The 8,832-nt window shown below is 31.7% G+C and overlaps 1 long non-coding RNA gene across 1 annotated transcript in view; it reads right to left on the bottom strand.

The window, feature by feature from the left end:
* Positions 1–8,832, bottom strand: part of LOC144224605 (uncharacterized) — a 226,325-nt gene that overhangs the window by 22,333 nt on the left and 195,160 nt on the right. The gene's annotated exons all lie outside the window — the stretch shown is intronic.

Here is an 8,832-nt window from a genome sequence, read left to right as displayed (position 1 = left end):
CTTCTTGGTGATTCTGGGTTTCTGTGGAAAATTACATATACATATTTATTCAATATATATAATGTGAGGAATTTAATTGAATACAGAGTAGGAACAGAATAATTATGGCAAGGGAAGGGAAAAATTTACAGGAAATTACATACAAACTAAATCATGAAAGATAAGTTAAATAAGCCTCTCTGAGTAGCTTATGTGGTAAAGTAGACTTGACGGAGATGAAAGTGAAAGAGTTGGTCCAGATATAATGTCATGGTCAAAGACCTGGATACAGGAAATTTCAATGACTCTTAGGAAAGCAGCAAAGAGAGGATGAGTAAGGTATGGGAAGTCATGGTAGGAGATGGTACACGTAGGATAGCACGAGAAAGTTAGGATTTGGGATTGGAGGAAATGGAAGTCCATCAAAGCTTTCTCATATGAGCAGTGACAACAAAATCTATAATTTAGGTATATAATAGCATAAAGGGAAGTATGAGAAATAGTGAGTATAAGCTTGATTGTATGAGTTAAAAGTCAGTTTTAAGTCTAATTTGGCAAGAGAAAGGACTAGAGGTAGGGAAATAAAAGGTTCTTATAATCATCCATGCAAGAGATAATAAAAGCCCAGTGATACTGTAAATACTGAAGAATGGAACATGTTAAGTAGACATTTCAAGGAAGAGTCAATACAACATTAACTGATTATATAGAGAAAAAAAATCAAAGGTAATATATGATTCTAAATTATGTAATTGAGAATGCAAACAATAGGCACCACAATTTCTGTGGGCTTAAGTACTCCAGTGGTTTTAAATGATCTCTGAAGAGTTTGTTCAATATTTTCAGGTGACTTTGTTAATGCTTATATGCCATCTTCCATGACCATTTAAAATAAATTTACATGTTCTGATTTCTCCAATACATCTGTCATGACATTGCAAAGAGAATTTACATTTCCTAAGGTCATAAAAAAAATGAGGCAAAAATTTACATTTATAATCTATGACAACCAATGAAAGTAATAATTATAACTATCATAATAGTTATTACCTACATGACATTGATCTGTAAGGCAATGTTCTATAGGCTTTGCATATATTACTTTGCTTACTTCTCAAAATAATCCTATGAGCCCCATTTATAGATAAATAAAGAAACTGATGCATAAACTATGGTTAAGGCCCAAAAGCTGGTATGTGGCAGAATTAAGATGTGAACATGTATGATCTGGCCCCAGTGCCCATATTCTTAATCACTACAGTGTGCAAGGCTTTAATGCATTTCACTTAAGTAAATGTGTTCCATTCAACACAGTTCTACACATCCTCAAGTAAGCAAAAAACAGTACTATTCCTATTCATAAATAATGTAATAGAAAATAAAGCTCTGTCTATAACAGTAATAAAGTTGAAAGATTATAAGTAGAAACCTAGTAAGAAACATACAAAAATGTAGAAAACTATAAATTGTTAATGAAAAATATGAAAGATGGATTGAATAAGTAGAGATATGCTATGTTTATAGACAAAAGTATAATAAACTCAGTAGTTTGAAATGCCAATTTTCCAAAAGTAAATCTATAAATTCCATATAATGTCAGTGAAAATCCTAGAATATTTTTAACAGAATTTGAAAGACCAATATTGAAATTCATATATTTGACTAATGCCACCACAATCTATGAACACAATTCTAAAGAATAAAAAAGACGTAGAGCAAATTTCCTTACAAGTTATCCAAACTTATTAATTAAGGTGGTATACTGACACAGAAAGAGACAAAATAGATCAATGAGAAAAAACAAAGCAAATACATACTAATGCTAATATGGAAATTTGAAATATGGTATGAAATTCAGTTTATTCAATAAATGTTTTTGTTACAAGTGAATTGTCACAAAGAAAAAATATATACTGCTACTTGCATATACTATAAGCAAAAAAAAATGCTGAGAGTAAATATTTAAAAGCAAAATTATTAAAAGATAAACCTATATGATCTTGTTTCTAGGTGATTATTTCTTTAAAAAGATGCAAAAAGCATAGCCTTAGAGTAAATCTATATTATATTTTACTAATTCAATTACATTTAATTTATATAAATTTTTGAACAAATGAAGGAATAAAATTGGAATATTTGAATAGACTTGTAGAAAAAGTTGACTACATAAATTATTGCCTGGAATTAAAACCAGTCAGTTCACACACACACACACACACACACACACACACACACAAACACTGCAATAAAAAATAACATGGTAAAATATCTTTCAGTAACTCTAGCATCCAGAGCTCAATAACTTCTTTCACCCCCTTTACAATTTTTCTAGGACAAGGCACCAACATTTTTTGTCAGGATCATAGATGTAGCCTTTTAACTCATCTACCAGTTTCTATGCTTCTCCTCTTCAGTCTACTCTCAACATAGAGAGGTCTCATTAAATTAAGGGTTAGATTATAATAATTCTGAACAAAACCTGTGCTTTCTTCACCTCAATTTGAGTTAAAGCCTTTCAACATAGGACAATTATAAATCCCATTTTGCCCAACAGAGTCCTGCTTTACATTTGTTGTCCTAACCCAGTCATTGATAGTACTCCCTCACTCTTCAAAGTGTCCTGTTGGATAATCAATATATAGTTATTTGGTAAAAATTCAATCCCTGTGACCTCTTTTCTCATCTTGTGCCACTCTCCCCCAAAACTCTTCAGCATCACTATCACTCCCTGCAAGTTCTTATCTGAGGGCTTTTTGATTTACATCTTTTAAATTTATTTATTTATTTATGATTTATTATTTGTATTTTAGAGAGAGAACAGGGGAGTGGAGCAGAGGCAGAGGGAGAGAGAATCTTAAGCTGGTTCAACCCTTAGCACATAGCCCCATATGGGGCTCAATCCTATGACACTGGGGTCATGACCTGATCCAAAATTGTGAGTCAGGGGTCAACTAACTGAGCATGCAGCCTCCCCTACATCTTTTATTTCCTTAGTCTGGAACACAAACATACCTTGTCAGGATCTATTTCCTCAACATATCTGATAAAATTTCAACTTATCAGTTAAGAGTCATTTTATTTATAATAGCAATACTATCCCTCCACTTTCACTAGGTATATTCCATACTTTAACTATGCTTTATTTTCCACCATAACTTTTATCAACCTTTGACATATGTTCATATTTTTTTTTCTCTTCCTCCATCCATCTAGAATATTAGCAGACTGAGAGCAAAAATTTATACTTGGTCAGCCAAATACTGGTACTTATTACATAATATGTACTTAACAAATATTTGTTTAATGAGAAAAAGAAAGACTAACTGTACTGTGGAATACAATGTAAAATGCTGATGCTTTTTATGTAAAATGGAAAAATTTTAGGATATATAAGGAAATACTCTCTGTATTTTACTATTCCACGTATACCAAAATCTTTATAGTATTTGTTTGAGGGAAGAGGAGAGAAGGAAAGATGATTTGGGAATGGTGTCTTTGGTCATCTCAACCTTATCTAAAATACTTTCAGACATATATTAACAAAAGATGAAGTAAATGTGAAAAGCTTAGTAGTTTTAAATTCATAACAGTGGAAAACCTGATATGTTCATATGCTTCATAGTTTTCTGCACTTTTTATTTCTTTAAAATATTATATATATATCTTTTATTATACCTTCTTGAATAGCAGACAACCATGGTTTTATCATTCACTAGCTAATTATTTTTTAAATTTTTTAAAATGTTTATTTATTTTTGAGACAGAGAGGCAGAGTATGAGTGGAGGAAGGGGCAGAGAGAGAGGGAGACAGAATCTGAAGCAGGCTCCAGGTCTGAGCCGTCAGCACAGAGCCCGATGCGGGGCTTGAACCCACAAACAAGTGAGATGATGACCTGAGCCAAAGTGGGAAGCTTAACTGACTGAGCCACCCAGGTGCCCCATTACTAGCTAATTATTTATAAAGTCTTCCCTAAAATGCAAATTCAATCATAGAACATGTTTCTTTCTTTCTTTCTTTTTAATATTTTTATTTATTTCTAGGAGAGAGAGACAGCGTGAGCAGGGGAGGGTCAGAGAGAGAGTGGGAGACACAGACTCTGAAATAGGCTCCAGGCTCTGAGCTGGCAGTCAGCACAGAGCCCGACGCGGGGCTCGAACCCACGAACCGCGAGATCATGAACTAAGCGAAAGTCGGATGCTTAACCGACTAAGCCACCCAGGCGCCCCCATAGAACATGTTTCTTAAACGCAATATGCCTCTTTGAATATTCTGTTTAATGAAAAGTATTGAGGCTAAAAATCATAAGCTAGAAGCAAACAGATGATGTTCCAGGGTATTATTTCTTCTACAATATAATTGAAAAAGTACTATTTATTTCAAATTACTTTAGCCATTTTTATTGTTATATGCTAGTTTTCTTCTTGTTGTGGCCTCTCACTGCCTCTCCAGTTTTGCCCCTGTATCTCTCCAGTTCCCACTCAGTAAGTCCCTTCTTTCTTTCCCAGAGCATTATAGGAAACTAATCATTTACTAAAGTCACTTAACTTCTTAGTCTTTTCCTCATCTATGCACAAATGTAACATCCTGCTCTGCTAATATCACAAAACCAACTGACACTTGTTTGTGAAAAGTATTTGGTGAACTCTCTACAACACAGTTCTCTAAAATTTTAGTGATAAGTTTTGTAGAGATAAAGAGGTGGAAGAAAATTAAAGATAAATGTAGGTGTTAATACATTTTTCCATTCACCTTAAATTAGTAGTGAGAAAAGTAACAGGAAATTCTCAGCTGAAGGTCTGTTCCAGTACTATGACAAAAACTTTTCTGTTCTTCAATTTCTTCATCAGTAATGTATAGAAAATATGTTTCATGTGACTCAGAGAAGATAATACATTTTAAATGATTTTTGTAATAACAATAGTAGTGTACCAAAAGGTTATGTTGATGAGAACTTTATTTTGGCAACAATGAACATAGTCACAATTGGATACCATGACACTGCTGATAAAAATAATTTCAGCAAACCCAGAAAAGGCAAGCAGCTGTTTGGGATTTATATCTTTCTGATACTGAAGAATCTATAAAAGTCAATTGAGCAGCTCAAAAGAAATGAAAACTTTAAAGAAATTGTTTTTTGAGCATACTCACAGAAATAATAGAAGATACCAAAATTACATAGAAACAAGTACAATGTAATCAGAAACATTTCAATTGGAGGCTACGTTTTCAACAAATTACATTCTATGGAAAAGGCTAAAATTATCTCTAGACATGGTGATAATATCATTCTATCGAAAAGATAAAGTAGAATCTACTCTGTGAGTGAATATCTTTTCTTTCCTTTCCTTTTCTTTATTTTTTTATTGATTTAGTTCTTTCCAGGACAAAAAAAAAAAATAGTTTGTATAGAATGAAGTAGCTTTATGAAACAGAATAGATAACACACTGACAGAGAGATGATTTCCTATGCATGAAAAGAACAGTGGCCTATGTATTATTTTCTTCTTCATTTACAATCATTTCAAACCCAGATATATGCATAGGATACCTACCATGTTCAAGACACATCATCAAGAATAAAAGTTTTCCTTGTCTTAGATTTCAAGGTATCTTGTAACTAAAACCTTCCAAAATTAGAATCTACTGTCAATATTCAGTGATTACCTATGAATTCATATATCTATAAATTTTTCCAGATGAAGCTTTGAATGTCTAATTGAGCTTTATTTCCACCTAGAATTATGTCTTCGGTTTGTAAAATAATTATTTTTCTGATACCATCAGCAAAAACTATTTATTCTCTCTTGTTTCTATTAGCTCCTGGATACAAGGCATCTATTACAAGGGGCTTAGAATATAAAAGTTTGTCATTATGTCATTAAATCCAAGGTGCCCATCACGAGGCCAGTTAGCAAAAAGACTCAAAAAGATACACTCAGTGAATGAATGAATAAATGAACAGAGTAAATTCTAAACTTTTATTGAAGTATTTAACACATTGATAAATGTAAAGAGAATACTTTCCAAATCAAGCTAGAGATTTAATATAATTCTAATCAACTTTCCAATGGGGATTGTTTTTATAACTTGCAAGGTAAATTGATTCTGAACATTGTATTAAAGGAAAACAGTAAGTAATATCTAAGATAGCATAAACATTTTTTAGAAAGATTATTATGAGATGTTTTCTTATATATTAAAACATAAACTAAACTTGTAATTATAAAATTTATGCTAGATATTAGATTAATAGCATAGAACAGGTAGCCTAATATATTAGGAATTTTGTTTACAATAATAAATCAGTATCAATAAGAGTAAACAAATTGATTTTTTAATATTGGAACAGTTGGTCAATCACTTAGAAAATAATTAAATTTTTTCTTCACATCTTATCCCCAAATACATTCTAAGTGGACAAAACAGATGTAGTAAATACACACATTAAAACTTGTGGGTAAAAAGTCACATACTTTTTGAAAACTCAGAATGGGCAAGAACTTTCTGAGAATGAAACAATAAATTAAATCATAAAGGAAATTAAATCATAAAGGAAAAAGTCTGATTTGACAACATAAAATTTGACACACATATATTTAAAACTAATAAATATAATTGAAATCAAATGACAAAGATGAGGAAAATTACTGCAACAAATATGAAAATTAAGAGATAACACTCTTAAAAAGCACTGACCCATACAAATTAATTAAATAAATAATTTATCCACACCCAGTGGATCATGATCAAATCACTCTCAAATCAGACTTAAGGTATGAAGAAACTGGAAAATATCCGACATCTCTAATGAAGAAATGGAAAATTAAATAACCAGATATCATTTTCTACCTATCAAGTTCACAAAATGTTTTGAAAAGTGGTAATATTCCATTGTTTTATGAAATCAGCCCTAATGGCATTCTTACATAAGGCTGGTAAAGAGGATACATTGACCTAACCTTTGGAGAAAGCAATTTCAACGGGTCGTAAGAGGACAGTGATTTTTCCTTACAGATGTATAAAGCTTCTGAAGCCATGACCCTCATAGTCCAGTTTTAGAATAATGTTCAGCCCAAAAAGCAGCAAGTCTGCAGCCAAGAGATAACTTCAAAACAAAACAATTTCTTTTATTTTTATAACACTTTTATTGAGTAGCTTATCTTGGACCAGATTAGCAACTCTTAAAAAATCCCCTCTTTTTCTATTTACTCCCTCACTCTGTGAAGCTGCCCTTTTTCAACACTCCATGAAAAATTTCCTCCCACTGGACAAGTGCAAGTGTATCTACATTACCTCTGTGGCTCCTCAATGCTTACCAGCAAAAAGAAAAAGAATGGATCTGGCAAACCATGGATCTGGCACTGCGGGAGGCAGGTCAAGAGAAACAAAGAAATAAATTGAGGGAACACAGCTGAAGTTCCTTTCATGAGCAGAGTTGATGAAAAATTTAGGAATACTCCTAAATTAATATTTTGTTCTGTCATACAAGAAAACAGTATATTGTCAAAGATTGTTGTTTAAAGGAAGAAAAGATTCACATGCAGTGCTTTAATAATAAGACAATTGGATGAAATTTATGTCCATTTATAGGTAAGAGATTAAAAAAGCCAATCATTTCATATAGGAAATTTTGTGCAATGCTTCAACACCATTGTATTTGAAGAAGAATAATATGAAAAAAAATTCTAAGGGGGGGGAAATGTAGAGTAGGAAATGTATTTCCAATATGACAATATTTTTACAAGGAGAAAACTAAAGGAAGTGCACCAAAAATGTTGATATTGATATTTTAGTCATTTTCTTCTCCTTCTTTGTATTATGTTTTCCCAAGCTCTGGCAGTGAGCATGTTTTATTTTATTGATTTTTTAAATGAGAAAATGACCCTTTAGAAAATTTGGTTTTATTTTAATCCCTGTATTTATACTGATATGAAAAGATGACTAATTGCCAGTCAATCTCAGTTACTAAGAAGTTAAAGCAGTAAATTTTCTTCCATCAGATATGGCTAAGGCTAATCATTAACATTCCTGTTGTCTTTCTTTCCACTATTATTACAGAAGCTGGAGAAAATGGCATAATCATGAATCTAAACCCAGGATGGTAACTGACAATGTGTTGGTAAAAGAAACTCATTTTACCTAGCACAAGTCTAACGAGAGACCACAGAACTAATTTATCTTCTGATAGTCTCAATTCTAAATGAGAGGAGAAATGGCAATGCATTAGTCTATGTCTCTCATGCCACATTTCTAATTTAACACATTACTGAGAAGATAAATCTTTGAATATGTCCTGCATAAATAACACGTTGTTAAGACTCTGTTAATAAAGCATGAACAATTAGCCTAAGGACTTTGAGCACTTCAAAAAAATATATATTATTTTAAATATTAAGTATATACAAATATTTATAGAGTATATTTAAAACATAAAGAATAATAATACATGCAAATCATCTAAACAATCTCTCAGGTTAAAAAAGAACACTATCTTGACTTTTAGGTCTCTGTGTAAACTTCTCTGCTAGGCTGTAACTACTTCTTAAAATTTTGTGATTACTATAGTCTTATTTTTCTTTCTTAGATTTACTAGATGTTTAAATGTCTAAAATTATACTGTTTAGTTCTGCATGCTTTTCTTAAACTTTATATAATGAAATTATGCTCTATCTGCCCTTCCATAACTGCTTTTTGACTCAACTTTATGTTTCAGAGGATCATTTTTATTTACATGTTGATAAAATTAACAAAATTGTTCTTTTTATGGGCTGTCTTTAATTTCATCATAAGACTCTAGCTCACATAATGTATCTTTTATAGTGTTGGTGGGTTTGATTGGATTTGGTGATTTA

Source organism: Crocuta crocuta, unplaced genomic scaffold (genome assembly GCF_008692635.1).
Source record: "Crocuta crocuta isolate KB4526 unplaced genomic scaffold, BGI_CrCroc_1.0 scaffold192, whole genome shotgun sequence".
NCBI classification, from domain to species: domain Eukaryota; kingdom Metazoa; phylum Chordata; class Mammalia; order Carnivora; family Hyaenidae; genus Crocuta; species Crocuta crocuta.
This window is presented reverse-complemented; position numbering and strand designations above follow the sequence as displayed.